The sequence below is a fragment of the Muscardinus avellanarius genome (assembly GCF_963383645.1).
Source record: "Muscardinus avellanarius genome assembly, chromosome: 5".
NCBI classification, from domain to species: Eukaryota; Metazoa; Chordata; class Mammalia; order Rodentia; family Gliridae; genus Muscardinus; species Muscardinus avellanarius.
This window is the reverse complement of record NC_137790.1, coordinates 71,737,186-71,755,453: the sequence shown is the minus strand read 5'-3', so window position 1 is coordinate 71,755,453 and position 18,268 is coordinate 71,737,186.

Below are 18,268 nucleotides of genomic sequence, written 5' to 3'. Positions count from 1 at the left end.
ATGGAACCCATTTCTTCCTGTGAAAAACCAGTGAAGTTGCAAGATATGTACTACATGTAAGTGACACTCAGGAGAGGAAAGAGAACCAGCCAAGGGCATATAGGCAAAAGCAGTCACAGGTGGCTTCTGACTTCTGTGCAATACATTTATATTCTCCAGACAAAGCCCTTTCCACTAAGATACTAAAAGGAAGTAACGAGAAAGACTGAATAATTTGACTACACCAGTTCATGGTTTGTTGATTGGTCCCGCTGCCTCGGGCCTGTGGTGAGGTAGCACAGCACGGCAGGGAGTGTGAAGGAGAAAAGCTGCTCACCTCATGGCCAGGGAACAAGAAAACAGAGGAAGCAGAGGAGCCAGGTCCCACTATCCCATTCAAAGGATGCCCCTAAAGGCCACAAGGCTTCCCAGTCGGGCCCACCTCCTGAAGGTTCCAGTACCCCCATATGAGCCTCTGGGGCACTTAAGATCCTAACGTTAGCACTCTTCAAAGTGGCTGCACTAATTATACTTCTCCAAGCAATACATGACCATATACTGTTTACTCAGATGCTCAGTGATGCAGGACATACCAGTCTCCTAACATTTTTATAATCTAAAGGATGAAAATGATATCTTATTTGAATTTGCAGCTTCTTTTTTTCCCCTCATTTCCTTCTTTTTCCTCCCTCCCTCCTTTTTCTTTCTTTCTTTCTTTCTTTCTTTCTTTCTTTCTTTCTTTCTTTCTTTCTTTCTTTCTTTCTTTCTTTCTTTCTTTCTTTCTCTTTCCTGTAGTACTGGGGATTGAACCCATGGGCATTCTACCTCTGAGCTACATCCACGCCCTATTTTATTTATTTTTTTATTTGGAAACAGGGTCTCACTAAGTTGTGGAGGGCCTCACTAAATTGCTGAGGCTAGTCGTGAACCTGCAATCCTTCTGTTTTAGCCTCCTAAATACTGGGATTACAAGCATGCACCACCACGCCTGCCTAAAATTTCTCGGTTATTAGTGAAGCTTCATTTTTTTCTGTCTTCAGTGACCACTAATGTTACCTCTCTCAGTCATTTTTCTAGTAAATTGTTTTTCTTTTACGTGCCAAATTGTGAGAATTATTATTTTTCATTATGGCAATGGGACTTTAAAAATATTTTTTATTGGTATATTATGATTGTGCACCATAAAGAGGTTCAGAATGATAGACACATACATTCACATAGCATTTGGTGTCTCCTTCCAGATCTGACCCGCTCCTCCACTTCCTGAAATGTTATTGAGATTAGTGTTGATAATTTGTATTTGTACCTAGTATTTGAACTGTTTCCCTTATCACATCCCTTCCCCACACATCCGTCCCTTAATCCCCTTTCATTATTGTACTGGAATCTCTCCTTATTTATCTAAAACATTTTTTGTTTTCCAATTTCTCCCTAACGTCCACATAAGAGATAAAACATACAGTCCTTTACTTTCTGAAACTGGCTAATCTCACTTAGTATAATATTCTCTGGTTCCATCTATTTTCCTGCAAATGAAATAATTTTGTCCTTCTCTATGGCTGAGTAAAATTCCATTATGTGAATAAACCATTGATAGTTATCCATTCATCCGTTGACAGACAGCTAAGCTGGTCCATATCGGGCTATTGTGAACTGTGCTGCTGTAAACATGAATATGCATATATCACTATGTGACCCAGCTATACCACTCCTGGGTATCTTTCTAAAGGAATTAAACCCAGACTATTATAGTGATACATGTAAGAATTGTTTTTATACATACATATGATGCAAATCATTTACCTGTTATAAAAGTTGCAACTTTTTTCTTTCAATTTGTTGTCTTTTAACTTTGTTTATTGTAGAACCTGCAAACATGGCCTTATTTGGAAAAGGGCTCTTTGCAGATGTAATTAAGAGATGAAATCTTTGGAAGATGAGATCATTCTGGATTATCTGGACAGGCCTTAATTCTAATGTCCTGATAAGCGAGAGAAGGGAGAGACAGACACAGAAGAAGAGGTCACATGATAATGAAAAGTTGATGATGATGGGAAAAGTGGAAATGATACAGCCATTTGCCAAGAAATACTGGAGTCACAAAAAGCTGGAAGGGAAAAGAATAATGGTCCCCTAGAGCTTTAAGAGGAGTGGGACCCTGCTGCCTCAGATTGGCCTCCAGAATTGTGAGAGCATAAATTTCTGTATTAAGACACCAATTTTGTGAAAATTAATATAGTAATAAGAAAAATGTGGCATTTCTACATATATTGAAGAAATAAATTTACTTTTGAAATTAAAGATATTACTCTAACAGGCTGATTCATCTTTTCTTAGGAGTCTTGATGATTTTTCTTTGTACATATAAAGAAGTACATTGAGACTTTTAGCAAGTTCCTCTGAAAGGCAAAGATAATATCAAGTTTTATACCCAAATGTTATATTCTCTATCAAAACTTGTCACGGAAATGTTGCTCTCTGGGAGATAAATAGGCTCTTGGATAAGAATACATGGCTTATTCAGGTTACTTAAGTCACAGCAGATTTAAATAGAATGCCAAATAATAGCACAATATGTAGTTAAAGATTTTGCCTTAGGAAAAATGAGAATCAGAAATAATCCATCTCAAGTGGATTTACAGCTTGAATTCATGTCCTTTGGGCTATCCATGTAACTCTGGCCATGAATTTGATTTATGCTTTTTCAGTGAAAATCCTCTCTACGCCAGGCCTGGTGGTGCCTGCTTGTAATCCCAGTACTTGGGAGGCTGAGACAGGAGGATTTCAAGCCAGCCCAGGCAATTTAATGAGGCTTTTAGCAACCTAGTGATACCCTGTTTTCGAATAAAAAATAAAATCAGGCTGACGATACAAGAGTTAGAATGCCTCTGGGTTCAATCCCCAGTACAAAAATAGAAAAAGAAAAAGAAACACAGTAATAAGTTTTTATTTTATATAGTAGGCTTATTCTAGCATTCTAACTTCTGGAAACCTTTAGAGCCTTTCCTCTGGTTTGCCATAGCAGTCTGGCATCTCTAACTTATTTACTATGAGCCGTGATTTTCTCCAGACTTCTAAGAGCCATGCAGCAGTGAATTAGAGTTGTCATCCAGGACTCTTGCCAGGTGTTGAATCCCTTGTTCAAATTTTTATTAAGCCTCTCTTAATATAGCACCTCCAGAATTCACTCTCAGACACACTTTCCCAGTGCCTGCCAATATGTATGAGCCAGGTCTTATAGCTTCTTTGGCATTTCTTTTCTCTGTGTCTCTGTCTCTGTGTCCGTTTGTCTGTCTGTCTGTCTGTCTTTCGCTCTTGCTCTGGGAATTTGCTCTGGTATCTTTGCTCTGGGTATCTTGAAGGAATTTTACCTTCAAGATACACCCTTTTCTCTTTTTATTTTCTATTTTGAAACAGGGTTTCGATAAGATTCCGAGGCTGGCCTTAATCCTGAAACTCTCTTGTCTCACCCTCCCAAGTACTTTTCTCTCATTATTTAGCAAGACTCATATTTCCCCAATCAGGCTTTGCTGGTGGTTAATCTTAACAAAACTTCTGGTTAGGTGGAAGGTGGGGCAGGTGCTGAAGAGGGTAAGCATTGCCTTGTATATAGCATTGCCAGATTTAGCAAATAAAAGTACAGGAAGCTGGAGACTAAATACTAAAAAAAAACAAACAACAAAAAAACTATTCCTTGTTTATCCCAAATTAGGACCTAACTGGGCATTCTGCACATTATCTGGCAGCAGCTCTGCAAAGCGCCACCTCCCTGGACACCTCTTTAGAACCTTCAAGCAATGGAGGGGCTCTGTCTTTCATCTTTCAAGAAGAAGAGAGAGTCAGTCACTTCTGCGGCCCAGAGGTTCAGGGGACTCAGAGTCCTCTGCTCTCCAACTGTCCAGGAGATACGTGGCTCAGACCTTGCTTCAGGTTGTTGACTCACCTGAGCCGGAGCTCTTTCTTTCTATAGAGTCAATAGTGGTTAGCAACAGCTGTCCAGCTTTGCAGTCCTTCTTCCTAGCCCCTCTTTTCTTCACATGCTTCGACCACCCAAGATAGTAGTTCCTAAACTTATCAGCACATAGGAGTCATTTAAAAGCTGCTCAGGCAGTCTTAAGAGATTCCCAGGTGATTTGATATGCGGTCCTCTACAACCACTGGCTTAGAATATTGTACCAATCCTGCATCCCCTTGCATCTGTATCTCTTTTAGAAACACTACAGGTAAATGCTTAGTAACCCCTTACTCTGGTATCTTAGTCTGTTCCTGCTGTTATAACAAAATACCTTAGACTGAGTGATTTCTAAACAACACAAAGCCAGGCATGGTGGTGCATGGCTGTAATTCTGGTACTAGGGAGTCTGAGGCAGGATGATCAAAAGTTCAGGGCCAACCTCAGCAACTTACCAAGATCCTGTTTCAAAATAAAATACAAAATAGGGCTCAGGGTCTAGCTCAGAAGTAGAATGACCCTGGGTTGAATTCCCAGTACCACATAGAAAAAAAAAAAAAACATGAATTTATTGCTCGCAGTTCTGGACCCTGGGGAGTCCAAGATCAGGACATCAGCAGATTCATGTCTGGTGAAAGCTCACTCTCTTTTTCCAAGATGGTGCCCTGTGGCTGTGTCCTTATGGCAAAAGGCAGAAGGGCTAAAGGCACTAGGGTACTCCCTGCCGTCTATTTTATAAGAGCACTAAGCTCATTCATGATGACACTTAGGACTGGATAACTTCCTTAAAGTCCCACCTCTAATACTATCGCATTAGGTATTAGATTTCAACATGTGAATTTTGGAGGGACACATGCATTCAAATCATAGCACACAGCATCCTGGCTGTATCAACACCTGCCCTAATGCCATCCAGCTGGTAATCCAACTACAGAATTCCACCATCGGCATCTACCTTCTGGGACCCTTCCTGGTACCGAGTCTCTTGGTTGGCTCCCCTAGATGCAGAGCTTAAAGCAAGGACTCTTATCCAAGTGACTGTGTGAGATGCTCTCAGGAAAAGAGCAAGGAGGGCGGCATAGGCAGCGAGAATGTGTCCCAGCTGGAGACTAGCTTTAGAGCCTGCCTGTGCAGGGAGCTCTCCAGTACTGACTGAGTTAGCCCTGCCTCAGCGAGGAAAGGGCGTGACCTTTCATACCCTGACATCAGTTAATCATTGGCTGAGGTCTGTGCCTAGAGGTGTGATGAAGGGTGGAGTGGACCTTCTTAGCCAGAGCCCGGACTAGGGTGCAGTGAGAAGGGTAAATTTAAGGGGTGCCCCTCCAAAAAGCTCAGTAATCAAGATGAACACTTTTTTTTTTTTTTGGTGGTACTAGGGGTGGAACCCAGAGGCTTTCTACCTCCGGGCTATACTCCCAGACCTATTTTATACTTTATTTGGAAACAGGGTCTCACTAAGTTGCTGAAAGCCTCACTAAGTTGCTGAGGCTGGCTTCGAACCTGTGCGATTCTCCTGCGTCAGCCTCCCAAGCACGGGGATTACAAGCGTGCGCCACCACGCCCAGCTAAGATGAACACTCTGAATGCAGTATTTTTTTTTTTTTTTTTTTTTTTTGTGGTGGTACTGGGGTTCCTGGAAGCCCTTCTACTTCTGGGCTACACTCCCAGACCTATTTTTACATTTTTATTTGGAAACAGGGTTTCCTAAGCCAGCGCGCGCGGCTGGCTTCAAACTTGCGCGATCCTCCTGTCTCAGCCTCCCAAGCGCGGGGATTACAAGCGTGCGCCACCACACCCGGCTTTGAATGCAGTATTTTAAACACATAAAAATTAATCCAAAATGGCTGGAAACAGATTCTACATGACATCACCCCCTCTCCATATCTTGGATCTCATTTCTGAGGATTGGCTCCATCTTCAGATTAAACACAAAGCAGACAATATCTTGAGTGGCAAATACTCTGATTTCCTCAGAATCTGCTTACCCATTTTGGGCAATAGTTTTTCATAAATCGGAAATCTATGCCAGATTCTTTCTTCCTTTAGGATGAATGACTTCCTGCTCTCCCTCTTTCCCTGACACAGTCCCCTCCTCAGAACATTTGTATGTGAGCATTAGTGTAGGGCTTTGTGAACGTAGAAGGTACTTCCTCATCCTGCCTCAGTAGGACCAAATGCTGCATCCCGGTTTTGCTACGCTCATAATTGTTCTCTAGATTTTTCAAACTTTTTATTTCAGTGCTGGGGACCAAGCCTGGAACTTTGTGCCTGGCAGGCAAGTACCCTACCACTGACACACATCCCCAGCATATCTCTAAGTTCTTATGTTACCTTTGGGGTCCCTTCTTATCTTCTTATGACAATGTCTTAAGTTTTGCAACACGACACAGCCTTTCTTCTTTCTTCCCTGTAAGCTGATTATTGATCATCTAGTGCTTGGCACATGGTGCACTTAGTGTAGATGATGGTGATCACAATGATGACAGTGATGATGATGATGGTGTTGGACAATGATACAATGTCACCACTTATGTTTTGGAAAGATTTGTCAATTGTTCCCAATGCCTAACACCGTGAAAAATCAAGACCATCCTAATATCTAACTTATTTCCTGCTATAAATAAGCCATTTCTAGTAATTTATGTATATAAAGAATTCCTCAGAGAAGGAAAATTCTTAAAATTCTTACTGATCTGCCATCTTGTTCCTTGAAATCTTGCTACTTTTTTAAACCCTTAGGACATTCATATATTAATATGCATGACTGGTTAGAACACAGAAACAGAATTTATTTAGAACATTAAAGGAAGCATTTCTTTTTTCCTTTTATTTGTAATTTGATAACAAGAGTCTTACATATGACTCTAGGACCGTGAGGCTGAGAGTTGAATGAATACGTTGAAAATTAGAGGAACAATTAGTAAGTCAGGGGAAAATAGTGTGAACGAGTTGGTTTGCTCGGCTTTTTAAAAAATTCTTAATACAATGGACTTGATGTTTTCCCCTGAAGTGGCCACAGTGAAGCTATTCTTACAGAGGTTGGGAGGCCCGGAGCCGGAGGGCAAATACTTGAGGTGTGCAGTTAAAAAGTAGCAGGTGGACTGGTAGAAACAGCATGAAACTAGTCTGTGTTAACAGTCAGCATAGTAACTATATCCTCAGTTGTTCTAATAATAAGTTTCAGGTATACGCTGTGGCTTGCAAAATACAAATTTAAGAAATAGTTTTAGTTATTTGGCAGCCAGTGATCGGGAAGCAATCGGCCCGTTTCTTAGTTTCTGTGCCTCTGGTCCCTCATGCCTGGCATTATTCCCTGTCCTAACCCTGTGCTGGGTCTATGACACAGAGTAGCATCCTTTTCATCTTGGTGACTAAATTGAGAACTCTGATTTCTAATACTATTTCCAGTGTTCCAGCTGTTCCTGGATCATCTAGTCTTTCCAACATTTTATTATTTTAGAATTTCTTCCTTCCCATTCTGATCAAGTGCAGACAGCTCCTGTGGTCGCAGCTCCCATAGGGGTGGTATTTTTTTTCTCTTTCTCCTCTCTCTCTCTCTCTCTCTCTCTCTCTCTCTCTCTCTCTCTCTCTCTCTCTCTCTCTCTCTCCTTTCTTTTTCTTTCTTTGTTGTATTTGGAATTGAATCCAGGTACATTCTTCCTCTGAGTTAGACCTCAGCTTTATTTTATTTTTCATTTGGAAACAGGCCTCGCTAAGTTGCTGAGGGTCTTGTTAAGCTGCTGAGGTAGCCTCTAACTTGTAATCCTTCCATCTCAGCCTCCCTCATACTGAATCACAGGTTGCACCACCAAACCCAGCATAGGTTTGCATTTCCTTCGGATTCAATTCTACCTGGCCCTACCCCAATGTGCTTGGACACCGGGATCCCTCTGGAAATGTCAGGAGGCTTCTGCTATATCAGCAACTTAGAAATGCTAGGCTTTGGGGGTCTAATTGTGCTAATTTCCTAGCTGGGTTTCCTGCCTCCAATTTATATATTTATACATTTTTACTCTTGTTCTCTCCCCCAAATTCTACAAGCTATCCTCTGCATGGCTTCCCTCAAGAAAGTGGTCTTAAAGTCTTAGCTGGTGACCACTGGCTTTTGAGAGACTTTATTTTTCAGTTTAAACTTAAAAAAAATTTTTTGGGTGCACTGTATTCATAAATCATAATGGGATAAAAACTTGTGTAGACATACGTACACACATCACCCAGTTAGCCCCTACCCAATCCCCACACCATTCCCTCCCCATCTCTCCTTCCCATGCTTGGCTTAGTGGTTGACATCTAACATTATAGCAATTTATCCAAAATTAACAATGATAATCTCACATAACAGATTCATTTGTCTGATATAAAACTTTTGATCACTTAGAGATAACATTTCAGCGTTTCTTTTTGCTTTCTTTCTTACCAGAGAATATTTTTTTCTTTGTTTTTTTAAGGTAAAACTATCGTACATTTATTTTTTAAGAAAAAATCTATCCTAACATGAAATGTGAACTCTAAATATCCAAAACAATCTCAAAAAAGAACAAAGCTAGAAGATGTACATTTTCTGATTTTAAACCTCATAGAGCTACAATAATTGAAACAGTGTAGTACTGCTATAAAGGCAGATATATAAACCAGTGGAGTAAAATAAAAAGCCTAGAAATAAATTCTTCCATATATGGTCAAGTTATTTTTGACAAAGTTCCCAAGAACATTTGGTGAAGGAAATAGTAATCTTTTCACTAAATAGTTAAAAGATAATAATTACCTGAAAATAATAAGATTGGACCCTTACCTAACACCATATACAAATATTAACTCAAACTAGATAGACCTAAATGTAAATCTTAAGACTATAAACTTTTAGAAGAAAACCTGGGTCATAACACTTCACAACACTGAAATTGGCAGTGATTTCTTGGATATGATTTCAAAGGCACAGGCCACAAAAGAATAAACAAACTTCCTAAAAAATAAAAAAAAATTGTACATCCAAAGACAATGGAAACAGAGTTAAAAGTTACTGATAGAATGGGATAAAATATTTCCAAATGCTATATCTGAAGGTATATTAATATTCCAAATAGAGATCCTAAAAATTAGCAACAATAAAATCAAACAATACAATTTAGAAATACAATTTACAAATAGGTAAAAGACTGAAATAAATAATGAATATCCAAAGATTTTAACCTATAAACACATGAATATATTCTTCTTTGCTTAGTTGTCTGCTGGATGGAAAATCTTGTTTCTCTGGTTCTGGTGTGTGTCACCTATTTCTTCTTTGTAGTTAATCTCCTTGAGTATTTTCTCTAGCGCTGGATTTGAAGACATAAATTCCTTCAGTTTCTGTTTGTCATTAAAGCTTCTTATTTCCCCATCTAATTTGATAGATAATTTTGCTGGATAGGAAATTTTTGGCTGGAAGTTGTTTTCTTTCAGAGTTTGGAATATGTTACTCCAAGCCCTTCTGGCTCTCATGACTTGGTTTGGGAAGTCTGGAATGATTCTAATTGGTTTGCCTCTGAATGTCACTTGGCCCTTTGTTTTTGTTGCCTTTAAGATTCTCTGCTTGGCTTCCACATTGGTAATTTTGACAATTATGTGGCATGGGGATCCTCTTCTCTGATCCTGTCTAAAGGGAGTTCTATAACTTTCCTGGACCTGTGTATTGCTCTATGTTTGGAAAATTTTCTGCTATTATTTCTTTGAAGAGATTATTGATCCCTTTGGTTTCACCTTCTTTTCCCTCCTCTATTCCAATTATTCTTAGGTTAGCTCTCTTAAAATGGGCCCATATTTCTTCAATGTTGGATTCCTGCTCTCTGATTTTTTTTTCTAAGTTAGAAATTATGCATTTGTTTTTGGAGTGATCATCTTCTAGGAGTGAGATTCTATTCTCCATGTGGTCTAATTGATTGTTTATACTTTGAATTGAGGCCTTTACCTCAATGATTGCTTCCTGTATTTCTTTTAGACTCTCTCTAAATTCTTTTCGAAAGTCCTGTATTATTTCTACAGTTATATTCCTGATTTGATCTTCTAGAGATCTCTGAATTTCTGTGTTATCAGGTTCTGATAATATGGGGTTGTGGGCATTCACTGCTCCATTGTTGCTCCTCTTTCCATGATTTCAGAATTTTGTGCCTTCCCTGGGTCACTATGACTTCACTTAGGGTGCTCTGTATCTCGAATCTGTTGTAATCTCAGCTACCACTACTCCTTTACTGGGTTGTATCACAAAGTCTCATATCCAGGAAGTTAATCAAGGTTGCACGAGACCATGGGGGTGCCAGGCTGGGCGTTTTCCCACTGGGAGCTGTGACTAGGGTGTGGTAATTCTGCCACCGCTACTCCTTCACTGGGTTGGACTGCAAAATCTCAGACCCAAGGAGATTATCAAAGCTGTGCAAGTTCCTGGGAGTACAGTACAGAGATTTCTCCTTTAGTGGCTGCAATTTCACTCACGGTTATTGTGCGCACAGATCTGTAGCTGTTGTGGGGCGTGGTGAACTCACTGTAGCTGCTGGCAATATGGAGCCATTGCCACACCCTTGGCCGTGAGGCTGGCATATTTCTTTTCTGGTTTTGAGCTATGTTCTGAGTCCCTGGAAGGCATGATGAGCTTGGCCACTGGGAGTTTTAGACGTTCATTGCACTTAAAGAACTGCTGAATTACACCCTAATGATCCGCAGCTGCTTACTTCAGCTCCTTGTTTACCTTTCCTCTCTGGAGCCTGGTGCTGTGAGGAAAGATGGCGCGGTGCGGCTCCACTGCCGCATTGTGGACTTGATTTCTGGTCTGTGGTTGTTCTTCTAGTCTTTTTTTCTCTGTCCCTTGTGTTTACATTTTTTTTTTTTTTTTTTTTTTTTTTTTGGTGGTACTGGGGGTGGAACCTAGAAGCTTTCTACCTCCGGGCTATACTTCCAGACCTTTTTTATATTTTATTTGGAAACAGGGTCTCACTAGGTTGCTGAGAGCCTCACTAAGTAGCTGAGGCTGGCTTTGAACCTGTGTGATCCTCCTGTCTCAGCCTCCCAAGCGCGGGGATTACAAGCATGCGCCATCACGCCCGGCTGTGTTTACATTTTTTATTTCTCTGCTGACGGTGCTTTCTGGCTATGAAAGGTGCTGATTTTGTGGCAACAGAGATCGAGTTTTAGCAGGACTGCTTTTCTTGGTCTCCATCTTCCCGGAAGTTTAAACTTTTTGAATTTTACATTTTAAGAACAGAGCTTCCTGCCACCTTGACAGATAAGTTTACATTATGAATATCTGGGGAAACTTTGACAAAGGGAAGATGAAAGAGGTCCTGGGGAAAATGGCTTTGGCCTCAGACAGCAAGGGTGGAAAAGGTGCATGTATATTTAGGTGAGTGCAGGGGCCATTGTGGTCCCAGTCCCTACACTGAGTTGCTCAGAGAGACTTTAGGTAGGGCAGATGCAGGAGGAATTGCTGGAGCTTTCCTGGCTTTTGGCAGGATGTTGGGAGACTTCTGGACTGAGCATTATATGAAAGAGTCCATGCCCACCATTCTTCCATGCTATTCCTCGTTTTTGTTCTCTAAAACCAATGTTCGCTCACCATCCCAACACCCTGAGGAAACAAGCCACCAACTGCCTGGTATCTAGGGTGCTTCTCTTTTCCTATCCTGCCCTGTCATTTTTCTTTTTTCTTTTTTTCTTTTTTTTTTTTTTTTGGTGGTACTGGGGGTAGAACTCAGAGGCTTTCTACCTCCAGGCTATACTCCTAGACCTATTTTATACTTTATTTGGAAACAGGGTCTCACTAGGTTGCTGAGAGCCTCACTAAGTAGCTGAGGTTGGCTTCGAACCCATGCGATCCTCCTGTCTCAGCCTCCCAAGTGCTAGGATTACAAGCATGTGCCACCACGCCCAGCTTTGCCCTGTCATTTAAAAAACTATATCATTCTTATATCTCTTGGATTGCCCTGGATTACATGAGGTGAGAAGGTATCATTAACTCTTTTACAAATAGGAAAACTGAGAGTTAGAGAGATTAAGTGATTTGCCCAAGGCCAAAAAGTCAAGTGTATAGTGTCAGGTGTATCTGACCCAAAGAACATGCCCCTGCTATGTTACAGTCTGTTGATGCTCTTTTTCTTTCTTTCTTTTTTTATTTATATGTGGAACATATTGAAAATGGTATACATTTAGAGTGTGCTTGGTGCCCTCTCCCCCGGCTCCCCCGTTCCCCTTCACCCCTCCCAACAATTAATGTCCAGGTTAACCATGCTATATTCATACTTTTACACATATTCGAATGTAGCTCCTCCATTAATCAACCTCGGCCTTCTTCCTCTCCTATCCTTCTATTCTAGCTTTGCTGAGATTTCCCCTCCATTATCTGGAGTCCCTCTGGCATCCCAAATTTCTCTCTAGTTTGGGTTGATGCCCATTTTCCATCTGTCCCAGCCAACAGGAAGAGCACAAGAACAGGGTGGCATGATGAGGGTCCTGGAGTGAAGATTGGGGCCCAAGTCCCTGTCATGGCTCTCTTCAACGTTTGGTGAATTGCTCTTCTCTGTCACATGAAGGAGGAGAACTCTCCTGGATGCTTTCCTCATCTTTTCTATTTCTAATAAACTGTTAAGACAACTTAGCAAATTTTTACTCTGTATCCTGTATATTTAGGAAATCCATGAGATAATGGTATTTAATCTCAGAATCAATGATATGCACACAATCCAGTCATTGGAAGAGAAACCGTTGGCCACATGCAACACAAATAGTGCCTGCCAGGGGGAGAGCCACTATCTGAAATAAGTTCATGTATGTCTTTGAAAGGCACCTCTTCACAACAAAAACACTTAAAAATTGCTGAGCACTCTAATCTCCATCAAGCAATATTTATTTATAAAAATATTTAATTGTTCTTGTGTATATGTGAATAGGGAATATGAGAGGTGCTGGAATGAGGAAGTTGAGGGAACATTTTCTCTGAAAATATCATTAGTAAATACATGCAGTATCTATGGTTCTCCCAACCTGAGAATTATGACTCAGCTCCTATAGCCTATACACTCTTACAAATTGAGGTATATGTCCCTTTTCGTTCACTAGTAAGAATTAATTTATTTTTTATTTATTTTTGGTGGTGCTGGGGATTGAACCCACGGGCATTCTACCTCTGAGTTATACCCCCAACCAACCTGATTTTTCATTCTGTCTTTTTTCCTTTCCTTTTTGCAGTATTGGGATGAAACCCAGGGACATTCTACCTCTGAGCTACACCCCAAGCCCTGTTTTTTTTATTCTTTATTTCGAAACAGGGTCTGAGTTGCAAAAGGCCTCACTAAGTAGCCAAGGCTGGCTGTCTGCAAAGCTCTAGCCTCCTGTCTCAGCCTCCAAAATGCTGGGATTACAAGCCTTTGCCAACATGCCCGGCTCTATAAGAATTTATGAATCACTGTAATTGAAAGTATAGATTTATAGAAAGTAATCTGAGAAAAGGAAAATCATATGTACTTCTTCATAAGATGTGAAAACTGTGGATTCTAATCTCTTTATTGTTTCTTTCATGATCCTTGCTTTTTATTCTTAATTTTTATTAATGTGCTGCTTGCAGGAAAGTATTTTCTCAAGAAATGTTCAAGGAATATACAGCTATAATTATCTACATAATGAGAAGCATTGGTTGCATGCTGGTAAACAACATGTAGCCAGGGATAGAAATTTTTCTGGAAATTGGTGTTTTCCCTTTTCACTCCTGCCCTAACCTTGCCAAACTCTGTACCTCTTTGTGCATTTTCATCCTTGAGTGAGTCTTTGTTTTCTACTTTTTATCTTTTCAAACTTTGCTTCCCAATCCCCATGGTTCTCAGCCCCCATCTCTTGGGAAGACCAAGGACCTTTTGACTGCTTTTAAGTTCTAAGAGTGTATGATGTCATGAGTGATATGTTCTGCTATAGTTAAAAAGGATGTCTACTGAAATGGAGGAGTAGACACACAGCACACCTTTACCTCCTGTGTAAAGAGTTATGCACTCATCCCGCTTCCTGTTGACTGGGAAGAACTGGTGTCCTGTGAATGCTCTGAAATGATGAGTCCTGAACCCTGAAATGGGTGGGTGGTTGATGCTCTTGGGTGGTTAGAGGTAGGTTTTTTTAAATTTTAAGTGAACTAAGCCATAGACTAGAAAGCCAAGGTCCTAATATTGGAGGAGGAGCTGATTACCAGGTCTAGGTAGAGTGGCAAAAATGGACATCAAAGATGGCAGCAATTGGGTGGCCAGAAGCCAGGATGGTTGGAGAAAAGTTGAGAAATAGAGTATAAAACTGCCCAGAGCAAGAGGCTTAGGATTGATTCTGTGCACAACATAAGGACACCTGCTTATTCCGTGGCTTCAAGATTCCCCGGGAAACCTGAAGTTTCTCTCTATGACTATGGGTAGATATGGCAGTATGGAGATAGAAACGAATTGTTGTTGGAAGGGACAGTTTGTGATACAAACATGCAGTGTCAATTGTATGAGATCCGGGTGGTCGTGAGGCATGTGGCCTGACAGAGGTCGTTGTGTTTAAGCTGTGATTTAAAAACGAGCAAGACTGCAGTTAGATAGAGGGTGAGATAGAGAAAATAGTCCAGAGATACACAATCGCATAAGTGAAGACAAGCCAGATAGTATAAGCTACACTTGGGAAATGATTAGTAGCTAAATCTGGCAGGATCATTATCTTCCAATAGAATGAGAAGGAAAAATTAAAAGCAAGGTTTGTAAATAGTTTTAAACGTTTGGAGATGGTTAGTTTGAATTTTAGTCAATGAGTCCTTGAAAACTTTAAATAGTGGTGTTCCAGGTAAGATGGTAGATAAAATACATGTATCTTTATTATTACCATCTGCAATTTCACTAAAATTGAAGAAAATTTGTTTTTTTTAATTTAAGTTGCAAAAGATAACAAGTACAAGAATAGAAAAGAAGACAATAGTGACAATAGACTGGAATATGAAAACTAGATGGTCCAGATAGAAAAACCTAGGAAACAACCAAGTTTATCCCTGTAGATACTCCAAAGCCTCGGGAACCAGCATGGCTGGTAACTAAATCAAGAGTGAGGGTCGGGAGAACTATGAGAGTTAGAATAAACATTGTGTGAAGGGTTCAAACAGCAGAGCCAAAGCTCTCATTCTCACTACTACTGAGAAATTTTCTTGTTTCACCCTGGCAGAAACCTGGAATCTTTGTTCTCTGGAGCAAATAAAGCAGAGTGTATGAACTGGGAGAGACCTCACACATTTGAGGATGGGGTTATCATACTGAAAACACATGGACCGAATACATTTATATACAGTGAATAAAGGCTGCAGACACCTGACCACTACTGACCTCCTGCACCTCCCTTTTTTTTCTTATGTGGCTGCAGAAATACTTGAAGCAGACTTCTACTTTCCAAGCAAGATAATGAAAACCCACCGGCTAAAGAGGGAGGAACTAAAGATGGTTTTGCAACAAGGGCCCACCCCCAGGTCCCTTACAGTGAGCTGAAGTTGACTAGCTCATTCATCAGCTCAGATCCTCCAAACACATTTTTCTTTGTGTGTGGTACTAGAGATGAAACCCAGGGGCATTCTACTTCTGAGCCACACCCTCATCCTCCCTTTTTTATTTCTTGTTTGGAAACAGGATCTTGCTAGCTTTCTGAGAGCCTCACTAAATTGCTGAGGCTGGTCTTAAACCTGCAATCCTCCTGTCTCAGATTACCAAGTACTGGGATTACAGGCATGTGCCACCATGCCTGACCAAACATGTTCTTAATTCCTTACTCTTAATTATGAATATGGATGAAATAGATCAAAGGAAGAAACATTTTGGGAAATAAAACCTGAAATAAACACCCTACATTAATACCTTGAGAGAGTTAAGAGATAATATCACAATAATTAAAAACAGGCCCCTTGCAAAATGAAACATTCAGAGAACAAATGCACGCGTGCGAGAGAGAGACCATGTACTCTTGAAAGAAAATATAACAATAGAAGTAAAAAATACAGCAGAATTTTTGGATGACAAAGTTGAAGAATCTTTAAAAAACAAAACAAAAGACAAATATGAGAATCAATGTAAGAGATCCAACATTTAGGAATTCAACATATTAAAATAAGAGATTAGGAGCCGGGCGTGGTGGCACACGCTTGTAATCCCCACGCTTGGGAGGCTGAGACAGAAGGATCGCACAGGTTTGGGGCCAGCCTCAGCTACTTAGTAAGGCTCTCAGCAACTTAGTGAGACCCTTTTTCGAAATAAAGTATAAAACAGGTCTGGGAGTGTTACCGACGGGTTCAGTCCTGTGGGGGGCAAGTCCACTAGCGGTCGGGGGCCTCAGAAAGATGGGTCAAAAGGCAGGTGGCGTTCTGCAGATCCTTATCTGCAGCGGTTCTTTTCCCCTCTATGAATTCCTTAAGTTTTTAGTTACGACGCTTTGGAAAAAGAACCTGGAGTGGACAAAGGCTTCTTGAGCCAATGACACTTTATTATGAAAACCCCAAGAAATTTATACACTTCACCAGTAAAGTTAAGAGAAAGGGGGGAGGTCTTTCAGCTGGCTGTTGGCCCTCGAAGAATTAACTTCTGTTTCTCTCCAAGGTCTTGCAGATAAGCAGCTCCAGGTGGCAGCCTCCCAGGATAGTCAAGGCTTGGGAGCTTCTCAGGGGAATCTTCTTTAACTTTTCCTGGAACTTTCCATCTTTTGGGCTCAATTCATATAGCGAGTGCGGGGAGATGTGGTGATTCAGTGTTGGCATCTTTTTAAATCTGAAAGCTAAAGCATACTCACAACACAGTTTGGCAGATAGAATATCACAAACAACACCACAAGGTTCTTTGTTCTAATTGTCAGATGTATTTCCTTAACTGCTGAGCACTCTTCTTTAAACAACAAGCCTATTAAAAGAATCCACTTCCCTGTCACAAACTCTCTGCAACCTGCTTCTAACTTTCTAATTCCTTTCTTTCCCAGTTGGGACTTTCTTATGATAAGCTCTTTTTCATGCAAAAATACTTTTCTTACTCTTACGGTATTTCTTTTCCTTCATACATATATATATATTTAGAATGTCTGTCCTTTATTTTGTAATATTCATTTTTAACTATGCGGCCAGTTTTTTCTATCTCCTGGAGTGCTTACACTGAGGTAAAAGTTAACAGTCTTTTTCTTTGGGTCTATTGTATTCGGGCAGCTAAGTTGTTTCTTTAAGGTCACACACAAAGTTTTTCTCTGTCTCTAGGCAGGATTTCAAGGGTGAATAATTATTTTGAACTGAGCTACTTTTGCCGGAGTGATAGATAGTGATGAAGGTCGGAGGCCATTTGTGATTGCTGCAGCTGGGGTGCTTATCACAGTACCTGAATTCTGGCCAGTTTATTGTTGAGCAGAGCCAAGGACGTTTAGACAAATTATTAGAAAGTTTATCTCCACGGACTCAGTTTCTTTTTATAGTCCTAATTTCACATCACTGGAGCAATTCGTGTAGAAAGTTAAAAGAAATAATAGTGAAGGGTATCTAAAAGTGGGGGGTACTTTGGCCAGAGACGATACCTCCTTCTCGGGGCGTTTTTTGCCGATTTTTACTATGTGGAGTGGGGGTTCTTAACACATAGATGCCGAGGCAGCAGGATGTCTTGGCATGGGAGTATATATAGCCTGGAGGTAGAAAAACCCCTGGGTTCCACCCTCAGTACCACACACACAAAAATTTCCATTTACCATGGTATAAAAAGTAAAATAGCCAGGCATGGTGGCGCATGCTTGCAATCCCCGTGCTTGGGAGGCGAAGACAGGAGGATCGCGCAGGTTCGAAGCCAGCCTCACTGGCTTAATAGACCCTGTTTCCAAATTAAAAAAAAAAAAAAAATATATATATATATATATATATATATATATGTGTGTGTGTGTGTGTGTGTGTGTATATATATATATATATATATATATATATATATATATATATATATATATATATATATATATATGGTCTGGGAGTGTAGCCTGGAGGTAGAAGGGTTTCCAGGAACCCCAGTACTACAGAGAGAGAGAGAGAGAGAGAGAGAGAGAGAGAGAGAGAGAGAGAGAGAAGGAGAGAGATTAGAGAATTGGAGGTAGAAAATAATCAATGAAGTAATTCAGGAAAGTTTCTATGGAGAAAAGGACATGAGTTTTGAGGCAGAAAAAGCCACTCAAGTATTAACCACAGTGGATGAGAATATATTTCATGACAAAACTTTGAAACATCGGGGAGCAGTCCTTAAAAGCATCCACATATGAATGAGTTAGAATATTTGTTGATTTTCCAGTAGCAACTCCAAGGTCTACACCGAG